Raw genomic sequence first — 16,974 nt, forward strand, 5'->3', positions numbered from 1 at the left:
ATTTGTAACCATGTGCCTTTGCATCACCCATAAGATCTTTATTAAGGAGACTTTATTAAGGAGGCTGCTCTGTTTCAATATGTTTCTTTACACTTCAGGAAAGCTCTTTCTCCTATATGCCAAGAAAAATATCGCAACACTACAGAAGTACACACAGAAACTCAAGAACTTCCGGGTTTGCCACTATGAATATTTTATCATGGGAAGAGAATCAGTTGATATAACCAAAAGGCGATTCAGAAGATTATCAAATTCATGAGAACTTTACAAAAAGACACATTCTTGGGAAACATTGTTTCCTTGACAGTCTTATTGAAAAAGCATCCTTCTTTGTTTGATATGGCCAGTTTGGGAGGTCAAGGGTTTTCTATGCCTAATGGTTGACTCAATAATTTCCCCCACACACACACATAAATTAGAAATAAGGGAAAACATAGTCACCTAGCTGTCAATAGCCACATTGGCCTTCACAAACCTGAGATTCTGAAAAATGGATCTTGGCACAGGTGGCTGTTTGACCACCCAGTTTGCATTCCCCTCTCTCATCCTTACTTACAGAATCTGATTTTATTTTGGAGGGCAATTTGCCCAGATAAAAGAGTGTATTTCCTAGTCTTTCTAAAACTAGTAGTGACCAGTGAGAGTAAAGAGGAAACAATTGGGTGGGATACCTGGGAAAGCTCTTTAAAGGCACCCGCCTCCCCAGGCAGGTGCTTGTTTGCAGCCCTCGCCACCACTCCAACCACTTCTTTGTGACTGAGATACACACGTGATGGACAGGGACACTCCAGCAGTCACTATGGACCATTTTGCAGATGAATGAAAGGTGCAAAGAATGATGAAGCAGAAGAGGAGGTTGGTCTCTGACAACTACGACCCTGATCTGCCAGCTCTGAACTTTCTACCTCTTACAGGAGAGAAAAGGGAAATCAGTGTCTATTTAATGCCACAGTCCTTTGGGTTTTCTGTTCAGGGAATTCTGCCAAGACTAATCCTAACTGACAAACTGAACAAGCAATCATCTAAGCTGACGGAGCACTATCTGTGTCCTTCACGTTGGATGAGGTGCTTATATTAATACAGTGGATGCTGAAGAGGGTATCCTTGCCCTCTGATTTAAAACTTAGGGAAATAAGACTGAGCACATCAAAGTGTCAACACTTCTGTCAGAAATACACATGAACTCATATAACACACTGTTATGATGCCATTGTCCATACAACTTTTCCTTCTTAATAACACTGAATAATCCTTGAGAGAGAAACTGTGCCTAATTTAAAACCTGAGTAATCAATGGGATCATTACAACTATGCACAAAGGCAATGATGACATGTGAGTTTTCCTGGCATTCTGCTTCTCTCTCATAGCTAGAGATGATTCCTGCTTGTTCTACCCTGTGATTTGCCTCCTCCTCGAATTCAATAAGCTCCTGCTTAATCACTTAAGTGCTTGGACTTGTTAAATAAGTTATACCAGGAGGCCATTAGAGTGGGGTGTCTCATATGCTAATGGCCTGCTGAGCAAACCCAAACCTCAAAGCCTCAAGGTCACAAAATGAAAACCCAAGGAGAACCAAACCCAGTCAGCCATCTAGGCTTTGAGCTCTAGCCAATCACTAATTTCCTTACTTCACTTCTGTGTTTGCCCCATAAAAATCTCTCCTCCAGCTCCTGTCTGCACAGCACTTCTAATCACTTTTGGTTTGATGCTGCCTGATTCAAATAAATTTTTGCTCAAATAAGCCCTTAAAAATGTTTAGTATCCTTGGTTTTTTTATTGAACAGACTTCTGTGATGGAGAATCGGGAAGAAATGGGAGGATGGGAGTTCAATAAAGCAGGAGATGCACAGTGGTATAGAATGAAAGAGTGTGTGTTTTTTTTCTCAGTGTTCAATAGCTTTTCAACAAAGGTTTAAAAGCCATTTATCTCAGTCATCGAGTAAGTGTATTTTAACTTTTTCAGAAACTGGCAGATTATTTTCGAAAGTGGCTGTTCCATTTTATACTACCACCAGCGATGACTGAGAATTACAGTTATTGCACATTCTCAGACACATTGACCGTTTGTTATAGCCTTTCTAATGATATAGAGTGGTATTTCACTGTCATCTTAACTTCCATTTTTCTGATGACTAATAATAGTATCTTTTCATGTCTAATTGGCCATTTGTAGATCTTCTTTTGTGTAATGTCTGTTCAAATTTTGCCCATTTTCAATTGGTTTGCTTAACTTATTGTTATTGAATTATAAAACTCATTTCATGAGTATTTATAAGATACAAGTACTTCATTCTGGATAGTAGCTATTATTGCTCCTTCAAGTTCACTGATCTATTTTTTCTTCATTGTCTAAGATATTAAACCTATCCTGTGAAATTTTTAACTCATATATTTATTTTTTCAGCTCTGGAAGCTACGCGTATGTTTTATATGTTCCATTCTTCTCCTCAATATGTTTATGTTTTACTTTAAATTATAGAATATTTAAAAGAGCTCTTTTCAAGTCGTTCTCTTTCACACTTGTTAGGTGCTTACATTAATATAGTAGACATTCTGATTTTATCTAATTCCATCATCTCTATCACTTCTGGGTCTATTTTTTATGCCTGAATTGTCTTTTGATTGTTGTTCACATGTTTTTGCTTCTTTTGATTGCTAGTACTTTTAGATTGGCTGCTGCCTTATGAATGCTATGTTGTTATCTAAACTGTACTATCTTCCTTTGAAGAATGTTCTCTTTTGATTTGGGGCAGTTGAATGGAAAGGATCAGCTTTTTCTTTTTAAGCTTTGTTTCTAGGTGTTGTGAGGGCAGGTCTAATTCAGCCAGGGTTCTGAAGTTTGACCTTTTGGGAATCTCTGCCCAATGCCTGTGTGTCCCCTGAGTCTCTCCATTCTAGAATGTCTCCCAGACCAATATGATCTCTTGATATTGTTTGGCTTATAGCTTCTTGGTTATTCTTTGTCCTCTTAGAGTATCACCCTGTACCTACACAGTTTAGTTTTCATTAGAATACTTAAGAGGCCCCTCTGCCCCCTTGGGGCTCTATCTCTGAGAAGCTTCCTCTCTTCTGGTACTCTGCCCCACCACTATCAGTTTCCTCCATTTATATGAACTCTGGCCTCTGTCACTTCAATTCAGTGAAACCACCAATGCTCTACTGGAGCCTCTCTCTGGACCAGGGTCCATTGAACACCTACAGGTAGAGGATGGGTTAGTTTACTTTGCTTCGTTTCCTTCTCTCATGGGACACAATCCTGTTTACCAATTGTCTGAAACCAGAGTTACTTTGTATTTTTTCCAGATTTCTACTTGTTTACAGGAGAAGAGAAAGTTTATTACTACCATGACCAGAAGCACACTTATCCTAGATCAAGCATGTCAAACTCAAAGGCTAACATGGGCCAAATAAATGAGATTTAAGTTTATGTGGGCCGCAAAAAACAAGAGCCTCAATTTTCATAGAAACTTAGGTTTATTTCAATAGAGACATGCTGAATACAAAGGGCTAAAATAAATGTGTAATCGTTTAACATAAAATAATAGAACATTTTAATAAAATTTAATATATTTTTCTTGAACATTAACTTACCAGACACTGAATAACTGCACAAATGAATAAGCGTAACACAAATAAACCTATTTTTCTTGTTCTCTGAAAGCGAAATATTTCCTGTTGCTCATACCAAACAAGTCAGTACAAGACTAATGACATGGCAATCGGCTGCTAAAATATTTGTTGCTAGTATTAGTGGAGAAAATGGTGTGCCTGTGTGTAAGGCCAATAAGGAAAATTAATGCAACATGATTATAGTAATCAGTCATTAGTGAATGTTGTAGTTCGTTATTAATAATTATGTATAACAGGATATTGTGAAATTAAGGTATGAAATTTTTATTAAAACATTTCTTACATACCATTATATTGACTGGGCTGCAAAAATATTCATTGTGGGCTGCATGTGGCCCATGGGCCACGAGTTTGACATGCTTGTCCTAGATGAATATTTCTGCATATGGATGTGTAGTGTGATGGTCATTGACAAAGAGACAATGAAGCAATTGTGATGTACTAGTATGAGGGTCCTAATATGTATAAGATTTTAATATATGATAATAAGGCATTTAAAACAATGCAGATGAGAGAAATTATTCAACAAATAAGAATAGGAAAATGCAACAAATCAACAAATGACAAGTGCTGGTGAGAATGTGGAGAAAAAGGAACCCTAGTACACTGCTGATAGCAATGAAGATTGGTGCAGCCATTATGGAAAACAGTATGGAGTTGCCTCAAAAAATTAAATATGGAACTGCCATTTGACCTAGTGATCCCACTTCTAGGAATATATCCTAAGAAATACTAAATACCAATCAGAAAGAATTTATGTACCTTTATGTTCATAGCAGCACAATTTATAATAGCTAAGATCTGGAAATAGCCCAAATGCCCACCAGTAAATGAGTGGATAAAATAGGTGTGGTACATTTACACCATGGAATACTATAAAGCAGTAAAAAAGGACCTCTTACCCTTTTAGACAGCATGGAGGGACCTGGAGAGTATTATGCTAAGATAAATAAGCCAGTCAGAGAAAGACAAGTATCACATGATCTCACTTACATGTGGAATCTAATGAACAATATAAGCTGATGAATAAAATAGATTCAGAGACATAGAAGTATGAAATAGACTAATAAATTTCAGAGGGAATGTGGGGGTGGGGAGTGATTAACTGGAGAACTTATATGCCTATATGCATAACCCATGCACAATGACAATAGAGTGGTGAAGGCCTGGGAGGGGCAGGTGGGGGGTGGAGGGGTCAATAGGAAAACAAACAAACAAATAAATAAAGAGGACATCTGTAATACTTTCAACAATAAAGATAAATTTAAAAAAATAATGGGATGCTGACTATAAATGATCTGGGAAACCAGAAATAAGAGAGATAATTGGATTGGAAAAATCAGGAATATTTATTTTTAAAAGGTTGGTTTGAATTCAAACCTGAAAAAAGTGTTAGGACTGAGATAAGCTGAAAAAAATGAGGACAGGCTTATGAAGGAAACTTCCAGGTCTTCCAGCTGCCTCCAATAGGGACAATATCAAGGCTTAGGTAAAAAAAGCTGCTCGAATTTGCTTAAGTTGAGTATTTAAGCTCTGTATGGTGTTTAGTGTTTATTGCCTCCCTAATAAGTATTATATGTCCACTCAGTTTATGAGACATCTGTTAAAGTCCTTTGAAAATAATAATGTCCTATGCAAATAGTTAATATCACTATTAATCCACTTATGTGGGGTGAAGTTCAGGTAGCATTCAACACAAACACTCAATAGCTATTATCAAAACAACCCTGTTATTGAAATGAGTAGAATTCAACCTAAAAAGATAGTGTCACATGTTTCAAATATAAACTTTACCCAATTAAACTTGCCTCACCAACCCAATTGTGATACTTGATGATACCACTTTGTACTTAGATGTGCTATTTTAATAAGACATGGACAGATTTAACAAGTGTTGCAATGAACAAGTAAATATTTTTCAGTCAATAAATCTGCAAATAGATATTCAGGATAGATTTAAATGTAGCACTGCAAGAAATATCTTATTACTAATTTCAGATGCATACAAATATTCGTGATCTGCTGGAAGTAGCATCTCCATATGGTATGACTTGCAAAGTCTTCACACATCTCATGCATTATTATAAAATTGAGGGGACATTTCAGCATTGTAAATATGCTGTATTTCATAAGTCAAATGCTTATGTGACTTGGTGAAAAAAAACACACCACCTATTCTGGTAATATCTGAGTCACAAATTGAATGTATTCACTTGAGAATATCATTTCATATCTTTCTATACCTGAATTTCTCCATTTCTAAATTGAATTATCTAAACTACCAAACAACTTGGTGGAATGAAAGAAGAAGAGAAAGTTGTTCTGATGAAACAAATATTCTATGTACATTTTAGGAAAAATAATTTTATAATGTAATATGGAAGTATTGCTGCACAGATTTCCCCCCATGGAAACTATATTTAAAAATTAAGGCTGAAGACAGAAGCAAATATGGCATTAATTCTTTCCATTTTAATGATAAATAGAAGTTATCATTTTCAATTTTATACTTCCTTCTAGTGAAGTAAAAACTACATGGCTTATATGACAGAAATAAAATTACGCAGAGAAGCTGCACTTAGAGAGATAATTGAGTCTAATATTGAAGATCAGGAATATAAAAACACATGACTAAAGAAATATATTTATGGCAAAATAAAAAAAGATTCATTACTTAGACCAAGAAAATATTTGGACAAATATTGTTCACATCTTTAGTTCACCAAACAATTTCTATTTGGCTTTAATTCTTTATAGTGGGTAAGTCAATTCTTCTAATGAGACTACTTGCTTAATAGTTATAAGGTAAAGTGACACTTAATTTTATATAAATAGAAAAGGTAAACATATAAAACTTTTTGTTAAAAACAGGGAAACAGGTTATTCATTTTGAGCAATATCACTGTTGTTTCCCTAGACCCTGGCACAGTGGTAGCATACAATAGGTGTTCAATAAATAATGGTTGAATAAATAATTGGATAGTAGAAATTTCTTGTAAGATTATAGAATAGTAAACAAATCCAAGAAATTTATAACTCACATTGGCAAAGCATGCATCTTATTAAAAAAGTTATTTTCGGGTACTGCAACATATTGATTGTTTTAGCCTTATATAGTACTATATAGTTGTTGTTTTTTTAATTTCTTTATTGATTAAGGTATTACATATGTGTCCTTATCCCACCATAACCCCCAGACCTCCCCAACTCATGCCCTCGCCCCCCTTTTGTCTGTGTCCATTAGTTAGGCTTATATGCATGCATACACGTCCTTTGGTTGATCTTTCCCCCCTACCCCCACCCTCCCCTACCTTCCCTCTAGGGTTTGACAGTCTGAGCGATGCTTCTCTGTCTCTGGATCTGTTTTTGTTCATTAGTTTATGTTGTTCATTATATTCCATAAATGAGTGAGATCATGTGATAGTTTTTTGGGGATTTTTATTATTGTCCCCAACTACCAAAAACTAAAAGAGAAAAGTAAGGCTCATACTTTAGGGCTCAATTTAAACCTGAGAATGAATTCACAGAAAGAGGAAAGAATTTGTATACTGAAAATAAGGGATCCAAGACCATTTTCTATGGTTCTACAGGTCGTTACTTTATACACTAGCCACACTGTACTTCACACACTAGCAGCATTAGGTAAAGTTAAAAAGTGAATTAACTCACTTCTCCTTCTCCACTCTACTTTCATTACTCCCGGCCCTGGGCACTGTTATGATACAGCCAATCTGCATGAGTTTTCAGACAGTTTCACAGCTATCCTTAAAACAGTATGTCTTTTAAAAATACTTTAGCAATATCTTAAAACAATCACATACTTGTGATCATTCCTTGTCTCTTCTGTATCTTAAAATTTTCAGTCCATGATGAGTTATTCTTATCAGCATTTTAAAATAATCTGGCTCTTTGCCATAAATACAATCATGACAAGAAGATCAATCACAATGAAAACTACTCTCTCTGGAACTATATTTCCCATCTATTCACCTCTCTTATTACCCCTTCCCTACACGGCCAAACTTCTCAGAATAGTTGTTTATACATGCCACCAATTTCTCAATTCTCTTTCAGTCCACCTTGTAAACCTACCATTGGAGTTCCTACTATTTTCTATGCTACGAGAGTCACCAAATGCACAAATGACCACCATGCTGCCATAAATAATAAAATAAGTTATAAACAATAAAAAAAGTCTGAATCTCAAGCCTGTATTGGTGAGGTGTATTCTCAGATCACATTGAGAGTTATTCTCTGATGCCAAGTGGATCCATGAAGAAGCATTGGGTTTGTCTAATTATGGGTTGGTATCCACGCAGGAAAGGTTGGTGTAGTTACCCAGCCCCTTAGCTGTGTGCACTGTAGTCTTCATTGCCACAAACCAGACGTGTCTCTTTGTGTTTTAGTCTCCATGGCAGCAAGATAGAATCAATAATAATGAGTTTAGTGTAAGAATTATTCACAATAAAAATATAGTCTACCAAATGCTTTGAACTCCTGGGAAACTGTGTAAACACAGTTTATCATTTGAATTCTGAGACCTTGTCCTCGGAATCGTGTGGCTCCCAGTGCCATGTTGCCTCTGCATTCTTTCCACATAGGCAGCTTTTTCTGTTTAGTGTCTGACATGCTGCTCCAAGATTTCACAATTTCCAGACCAACTTTTCTTTTTTCCGTTTAAGAGAAAATTTTCCTATGCCCATAATCATGCATTTTTTTCCTTCTCTTTAAAAATGTGAGGTTCTTGGTTGTCATTCCAATACCAGTTAATTTGGAAGGCAGGAGACAAGTTGCAAAACACTGTGATTTTTAGATGGCATTTAATCACTTCTCTCTTTTAGTTTCCATTGCAATCAAAATGAAGATGGCAGACTACTCAATCATGGGGCACAGTTCCCTGAATATGGCCTATGGGCAAGAACATCTGCAAGGCCTCCCTAAGCAGAAATATTTAGCTTGAGATGTTTTTAATAGGCATCTCAGCCATAATGATCTATGATAAAGCTTGAAAACCACTGCTCCTACAATAATTGATGATCTTCTGATTTTAGGGACTTCTGTGATTCAAGCTTTGCCATCCTTAACTAACCTCTCTAAGGAAGAAGTTCTCAGTGGGCCCAACTCTGCCTCATACAACACTTTCCCTCAGACTGTTGGGCAGAGCAATGGGGAGCCTTCCTCTGCGGTACAGTGTGGCACAGTGAGTGTGGGGAGGTGTCCCCAGTGGTAAACAGAGTCACATCTACCAAACCCTAATCTTGAAGAGAGTAAGGCCTGGCTGTGTTTATAGTCCATCCCTGTAATAGCTTTCCCCAGGAAACATAAAAAGAATGTGTGTGGTCTCAGCTAAATACAAACCCCACCAACTAGAAGTTAATCTAGTTAATTAACAGGAGAGAGTGACTTGTTCTATTGCTTCTTGGGGGTTTATAGAAACATTTCTGATGCCAACTCAATACAAAAAGTTACATTAAACTACGTAATCTAAAGACCATCTGATTTTTAACTTTTTAACCTTTAGGTTAAGAACTTCCAAAAATGTCTTTTCCTTCTGTATTGAAGGAAGTATGCACCTTTAAGACACTCTTCAGTCTATCCAAGCTATGTAATAGAAAGGGTAGAATTTGGGACATCAATTTTACCTCTATAAACAGAAAAAAAGTTGCATGGTTTGGTCGAAATCCTCATTCAAGAGAACCAGACAGAGCAGCTTTCACTACATTTGACACAGCCCCTTTTTACTCTACAAACCTATCACTCACACCTGTGAAAAGTGGGGCTTCATACCTGTCAAAGGGTTTCTTTGGCATTTCAAGAATAACATCAGGAGTTTGAACTATGCCATATGCCATATGGTTTATATCACCTACTTCATATAATTTTATGGGAAGTTTCATCTCAATTTTTTACAATGTTATTTAAAGAAAAAAACAATTTTCATCTTTTTCCCTAGAAGAAAAAAAATGTTCACTGGCTCATGAAGAACAATAAAGAAAAAAAGTCTCCATGGTTCATTCGATCCGATAAAAAGTTAAAGAAAGATAACTACCGAGGAGCAGTGTGAAGGGGTCCTTTTGTAGTGATGGAATGGAATGGTCTGTATCTTGTTGTAGAAGTGGATCTATGCATGAATCTATACATGGGATAAAATTTCTTAGTATTACGCACATACAAAATGAGTACTTATAAAAACTGGTGAAATTTGAGTAAGATCTGTAGTCTAGGTAATTGCATTATGCCAATGTCAATTTCCTCGTTTTAATAATGAACTCTAGTTCTGTAGAATGTTACCATAATGGGAGGTGAAAGGTAGCTGGATGAAGAGCACATGGGACCTTCATGTATTATTTTTTTGCAACTCATTGTGAGTCTATAATTAGTTCAAAATAAAAAGCTAATGGACAGATTAAGAGTTCATTTCATCGTTTATTCCTTCTCAAATAAGCTGATGCCAGATACTTTACCCACACACATTATCTGTGCAAAATACAATTCACTTAATTTGAAAAATCCAGTAGGGATTGGGGTCAACTTCACTAGTCACTCATCACCCTTTAAAACTCAAGCTAAATTCTACAGAACCTAAGTAACCCAAAAGTGAAACTTGAGCAGGTGTTGTTGGTGACTTATAAGCACAAGTTTCTTAGACATTGAAAAACTGTCAAGAGATTTATTGCCCAGATCTGGGCCATCTGGTCGCCTCAGGGAGTTGCCTATCTTTTAACCCTTCTCTGTAGACACTTGCTTTTTCTTGTCTCCATCTTTGTACCTCCTCTTGCCCTTTTACTTGCTATAAAACAAACTCTTCTTAGAAATTCCTGGATTTTTCTCCAGAAATTGGATCTTGTATACCCTTCATTGAGATTCACAGATGGTCTCACATATTTGAGATGTGCTTTCTTGTAAATTTCTCCTTCTACCATAGGAAGAGCTTGAGGAGCATGAGCCTGTGCAGTTTACCCTCTTCTGAAATGACTGCAGAGAAAGAGATTTGACTTGTTGTTGCACAATCACTATTGGAGGGCACTTCAGGAACCTCAGTATTACACCCAGTCTGCTACTGCTAAAACCAGGATGGGCTACATGGAAGTGTGGTTGGGGAGATGGGTGGGGTGGGGTGGCAGGCAATGGGTATGAACGTATCTTTAAAAGAATTAGAGATCATTGGGAAAGAAAAAAGCCACAATACATTAGAAAAAAAGAAGATCTATCATCTCTCTCAGCCTTAGTTTCTTCATCTATAAAACACAAGTTTTGAGTAGAAAGCCTAATACAATAATATTCTATTATTTGGACCATTCTAATAAAGTAAACAAATAATCAAAAAGGCAGAGAAAAATCACTTCTCCAAATGCAGTTCATCTTATAGATCAAACATAAACAATTTCTTATATTTTATCTTGGAAAACTCAGATACAGGAAGCAAGGAGCGACTGCAGAAATAACTTTCCCTTTGATTCTCTTCATAGTTAAACCTGTCATTAAGTCATGTCTGATTCTATTCCTATCCATAATCTCTGATCTGCTTCCTAGAGCTTTTTTGAGAATTGGAGAAAAAATGGTCTGCAGTTTTTGGTGCTTCCTTGTGTACAACCCACACTAGGAAATTGGAAAAAAAAAATGAAAACAAAAAAAACAAACACAAACAAACATAAAAACCATATTGCAGGCTTCAGAGCAGCCTGGTTCCTTGCACTGAGGGAAAAATGTTTACCTATGTTAGTCTGCCTTTGCTCTGCAGGATTTATTGTGTGTTGAGGCCCCTGGATCACCCTAGTTCATATAAACAGGAAACGTTTTTCAAATAAAGGGAAAAAAGAAAGAGAAAGCTAGAGCACACTACGCACTATAGGTATAATCCATAATGAAAAATTAGCATATTGCTAAATTTCCTTCCCTCAAAAGTATGTGATTCTGGACTTCCAAAGAGCTTGACATTGTATATAGTTGATGCAAATCAGGTGTCCTGGAGTCCCAGATGTGAAGGTCATAAGTCCAAAGTTAAACAGCGTGGGGGTGCCCTGTTGCAGACCTAGAAATAAGATTTTAACCTGCCTGGGACACATCCTCTCATGATAGGTAGGCCCAGTAAATACTGAAGTGCTGCGGAGCTGGAAATATCATCTCACACAAGCCAAAATGCATTTAGGAAGTGAGAAATTTAACAGAATTTAATGATACAGGGAATTATGAAACTGCTAGGAGTTGTACAGTAATGGTGTGAAAAGTTAACCAAAGCTTCTGTAGAGAACATTTTCTAAAATAATGAAAACTTGTGGTAAAGTATCACACTGTATCTCTCTATTCATAATGTTATATTTTACCTTTCTATATGCAATGCATAATTGAACAATTAAATTTATGCACTTTTAGTATGCCCAAAGTTGCTTTTAAGCTGTTGCTGCAAATGGATACAGCAAAAGGTCATAGATGACACAGGTATTCTAATAGTGCATTGGTGGCAAAAAGCTACATGGATGTGGTCCTTTCACCCTCTTGGCATCACTGAGTATATTTATGCATAGTAGCAATGACAAGCTATTGCCTTAAGATTGTGCTTTCACCGGATACTATTTAAACTTGTCTCTAGAATGTATTTACAGAGTAAAAAATTATATTTGTGAAAACTCTGATAAGTGAGGCAAGAGGTAGGGTTGGCTTACAAATAATGATAAGAGAGAAAATTCCTATTTGAGGTGCCCACAGTCTTTTTTTAAAAAAATATATTTTATTGATTTTTTACAGAGAGGAAGGGAGAGGGATAGAGAGTTAGAAACATCGATCAGCTGCCTCCTGCACACCTCCTACTGGGGTTGTGCCCACAACCAAGGTACATGCCCTTGACCGGAATCGAACCTGGGACCTTTCAGTCTGCAGGCCGACGCTCTATTCACTGAGCCAAACAGGTTAGGGCGGTGCCCACAGTCTTACAGCAGATGAGAAATGGCAGCACCTGAAAATATATGCTATTGGGGCCTGACATATTCTGAAAAGTTTAGGAAATTCTTTCTGGAAAAGGTGATCTGAGCCAGGGGGAGAAGTAGGAACAGAGCAGGTTGGACAAATAAGCAGCTTATACCAAGTCAAAATGTAAGAGCACCAGGGGAAATTATGTGATTTTGCTACATCTGCGTGATGATGCTACAAAGTGGGGAGTGGTCACATCATATGGGCCGTGGGCATCCTATTAGGAAGTTTGAACTTGATCTCAAGTGGTATAGGAGACGTGGATGGATTTTAAGCAGGGGCATAATGTGTTCAGATTTTCCTTTCAGAAAAATCACTACCAGTTTGTTATATAATGGATGCATTTAAGTGACAATGAGACCAGTTAGGAACCTGATATGGGGACTTAGATAACAAATAATGACATCCTGAACTAAGATAATGACAATATAAATAGAAGGAAGAGCATGAAAATGACAGGTAATGAGGAGGCAGAATCAACTGGATTTAAAGATAAACTGGGTGCTGCGGGGAGAGAGAAAGGAGGGACTTAGGTATTTCCAGGTTTAATGAGCATCAATTGCAAGTAACAAATATGACAAGAATTTAGAGGGTGATGAGTTTGGTTTTAGACATGTTTAATGGTGAAGTATCCGGAAATAAGTAATTTCTTTGTAATCAGACTCCAAGTGGAAGGTCCTAATTGGAGATGTGCTCTTGGGATCATCACAGTGTCTATGATCAAAACTGTAAATGTAGCTGAGGTCAGTGAAGGAGAGGGTATAGTAGAGGAAAGAGAATTGAACTCTGGGAAATATGTCCACCAGAAGCATGAATTAATGGGGAGATATCTATCTATCAATAACGGCATCTGAGAAGAGGCAATAAGACACAGCAGCGAAGGGTCATATAAACAGGATAGTGTAAAAAAAGGAAATAATCAAGAGAGAAGATTGAGAGAATAACATGGAAGATTATCCACGAGATTTGACAATTTGGAAACATTGGCAAGAGTAGTTTCAAAAGAGAACAAAGAGAGTATGTGCTGAGAGGAAAGATCATTAAAAATGAAAAAACTGAAGATCTAGAAATGAGGAGAAACCACTTACAAAGTAGAGTCCACAGAATGAGTGTGTGTTCAGAGGAGTTGGGAAGTATAGTCAACAAAGGGGTTCAGAGCACAGTTGAAGAGATTATCTCTGGACAAGTGAGTGGTTGGCCTTTTCATTGAGTTAGAAATAAAGGAAAGGAGAGGTGCAGAAAGTTGAGTGAGATCTTAGGATGGGCTTCTATCTTCTCCATGAAAAAAGAGGCATGGTTATCAGTTGGCAGTGAATGAGGAGGTGAGATAAGAAAAATAAGATTAGTATGAAGGTTTCATTCATTCAACAACATTTACTCAATACTTAGTTCAACACTTACTATATTGTACCAGCCAGGGCCAGAAATTGAATTCAAGGTTCTCATAGATGCACGGCAGGAGAAAGTCCTAGAAAGGCCATCAGAAGGATTTGAGCAAAAGCTGACTGGTTGCAGACTAAAGGATCACCCCAACCAGGCCGAGCTTCATTAATATCAATATGAATACTTGAATGGAGTGAGCTTTTCTTTAGCTGTGACCAGAAGTCTAAGTGTAGAAGTAGATGCTTAAAGGGATCCCGAGTTGGATATTGTGAGTAGGATGCAGTAGAAAGACCAGGGGGTGAAATAATTAGAAAGTAAGGTATTGTGAGGCCGGGAGGTATTGAAAGAGAGGAGGAAACAGACTCTAAAGTGGTAATAGACCTGTATATAACAGAGGATTCAAAACACTGAAGTCTCCGTGAGCTGGATGGGAAGGTTGAGGGAGGCAAAGAGGTAAGATTGATAGATGAATAGTATGAGATAAAAGCTAGGATTTCAGAGGATAAATTCTTCTGGAATGTGGCCACCAAAGTATGAGATAAAAGCTAGGATTTCAGAGGATAAATTCTTCTGGAATGTGGCCAGGGGAGTAAATTGCTAAAGTGGAGGCAAAAGAAATTAGGAGATTAAGACATAGAGGCTAAGGCACTAGGAGTATGGGCCATCTAGACATTAGAGTGATGCGCAAGAGTGTGACTTGTGTGCAGGAGTTGGGTCAAAAGAAGGATGATTCCAATGGTATGAACCGCAAAGGATAAGCATTGTTTTATACAGGAATGGGTATATATTGACCTGGAAGTAGAAATAGAAATTTAGGGGAATCCAATCCAAATCTGTTCTAATGGCATGTGGCATGTGGCAGAGAGAGCATCACAATAAAAAATAAAGTGGTGTTTTCAGAGACCAGCCAGGCTTCTATTATGGCAATACACTGGAGGAAGATTCAGAAAAGACGATATTGGAGCAATTGGTGAAGGGAAGCCTGGTGTGAGGAATTGGGGTAAAGGGCAGTAGAAAAAAAAGGATGAGGAGCAGAATATACAAGGCAATAAAAGACATTAGTAATAGGATGGATTCCTGGAGAAGCTGGTGTTTTGGGAAGTGGCCAAGGATGACATATACTGAGTCAGATTAATTTAGAAGCAGATGGACCCCTGGTTGATAAGTTAAGTCAGTGACTGCTGAGGCTTACATAGGAAGTTTCCCATTGCACTCTGGTATAGTTGGTGGTCAGGGGGGAAATGGTACAAGGAAATATCATGAGAGTGGAGTTTGGGGAACAAGTTGAGGGGAATTGCCATGGTAGGGCTGCCCAAGGAAGGGGAACAACAAGGGGCTGGGCTGGAGTTTCCTAAGCGCCTTTAAGTGTCCACTGTACTTAGTGTCAGTACTGAACAGCATAAAGCTCTCTCATACCCATACCATTCTTTTTTCTTCCCTGTGGATTCTGTGAATCATGCAACTGATCATGTTTCTTTTCACTGGCTGCTGGGAAGCTCCAAAACAAAAATTTGGCTTTAAAGCATACATTTGGAGGAATAACTATGCCCCAGGTTTCGTCTTACTTTTATTAACCTTATTTCTTTCTTTCACAAATTTTCCTCAGGTTTTTTTTTTTCTTTTTAGGCTTGTTATTAGAAAACACCTCTACTCTGTTTAAAATGAGAATAGGCATACATAATAAACATTAAGCTGTGATTAATTCAAGCCTGTACAAAGGACCTAATTAAATACTCAGATACTAGACACCTGAGAAAGAACATGTATTAGTACAGAACTTATGAGAATGTTAATGATTCTGCAAGTCATGCGTGTTATCAGGTTTACATCTTGCATGTAGACTCTAATATTCATATTATGATTACATAGGCAGTGCTCCAGCTCCAAGTTCCCATGTGACCATATTATTATGGTGACCATAAAATTAATTGCCCAAACCCAGGCACTTTTGAGAGTCATAAGAAGAACCTCAAATGATTATGTCAGGGCAATAGTATAGGCTGAGACACATGATCACCCTCCAAAATATGAGCTTAAGTTCCTAATTACCCTCGTTCTTTCAAGAAAAGCCTCGGCTCTCTTATATTGCTCTTGCAATTTTCTACAGGAACACAGTTTTGTGTGAGAGTTTGTTCAATTTCAGAGTTATTTGGATGGCCCCAGGGCTCTGCTGACTTTCAATAAAGGGTTATAAAGCTACTAGTTCTGATAACTAGGAACTCTCTTGCCAGTCAATCAAGCAACTGGTTAGCTCATTACACTCATGGTGAAACCACCCAGAAGGATGGAAACGGAGGCGAGAGAATGAATTTAGACAGCTGTTGGGTCACCTTCCCTGAGCCACTGAAATGTGTTTCACTTGATTACACCTATGCAACATGAAAATAAATCCCATACATTTGAAACGCACAGTGCAAAATATCACGTGTACCCTGTGGACCAAATAGGAACTGAAATCATTTGTGTTGGATTATGGCTCCACGTGAGCTGTCAGAAACGATATTCATGGGCTTTTTGGAAGGCAAGTTTACAAAAAGGTTAGTAAAGGGAGCTTTGTCTTTTTTTATGTATACCGCCTAGATGGTAGTAAACACATGTTCACATCTCAGATGGCTCTGGAGTCTCAGGACTGGCTATGCCTGAAATATCAGAGAAAAAATGTAGGTCGCAGTTCTAACCAAATAAGAGTGAGAAACAAAGGACATTTCTGATAGAAATATAAACGGACAAGTTTTCCATCCTCAAGCGGAACCCCCAAGACCACCCACATGGCAGGTTTTCCCAACTCTGAAAGAAGGGCCCACCCTGAACCAGAGCATCCATATTAGGCATCTAAAATAGCGTGTGGGGGCTGTTCGTTTCAGCTCCTGACTCTGATAGATCCTATGTTCCAGCTCATTATTAAGCAATGCACCCTGAGGAGGAGATGGTTCCAGAGACTCTGAATGTGTGGGCTGCTTCCAACCAGAACTCTGATCTCTCCTGCCTGCCAA

Source organism: Myotis lucifugus, unplaced genomic scaffold (assembly GCF_000147115.1).
Source record: "Myotis lucifugus unplaced genomic scaffold, Myoluc2.0 scaffold_0, whole genome shotgun sequence".
Classification (NCBI taxonomy): Eukaryota; Metazoa; Chordata; class Mammalia; order Chiroptera; family Vespertilionidae; genus Myotis; species Myotis lucifugus.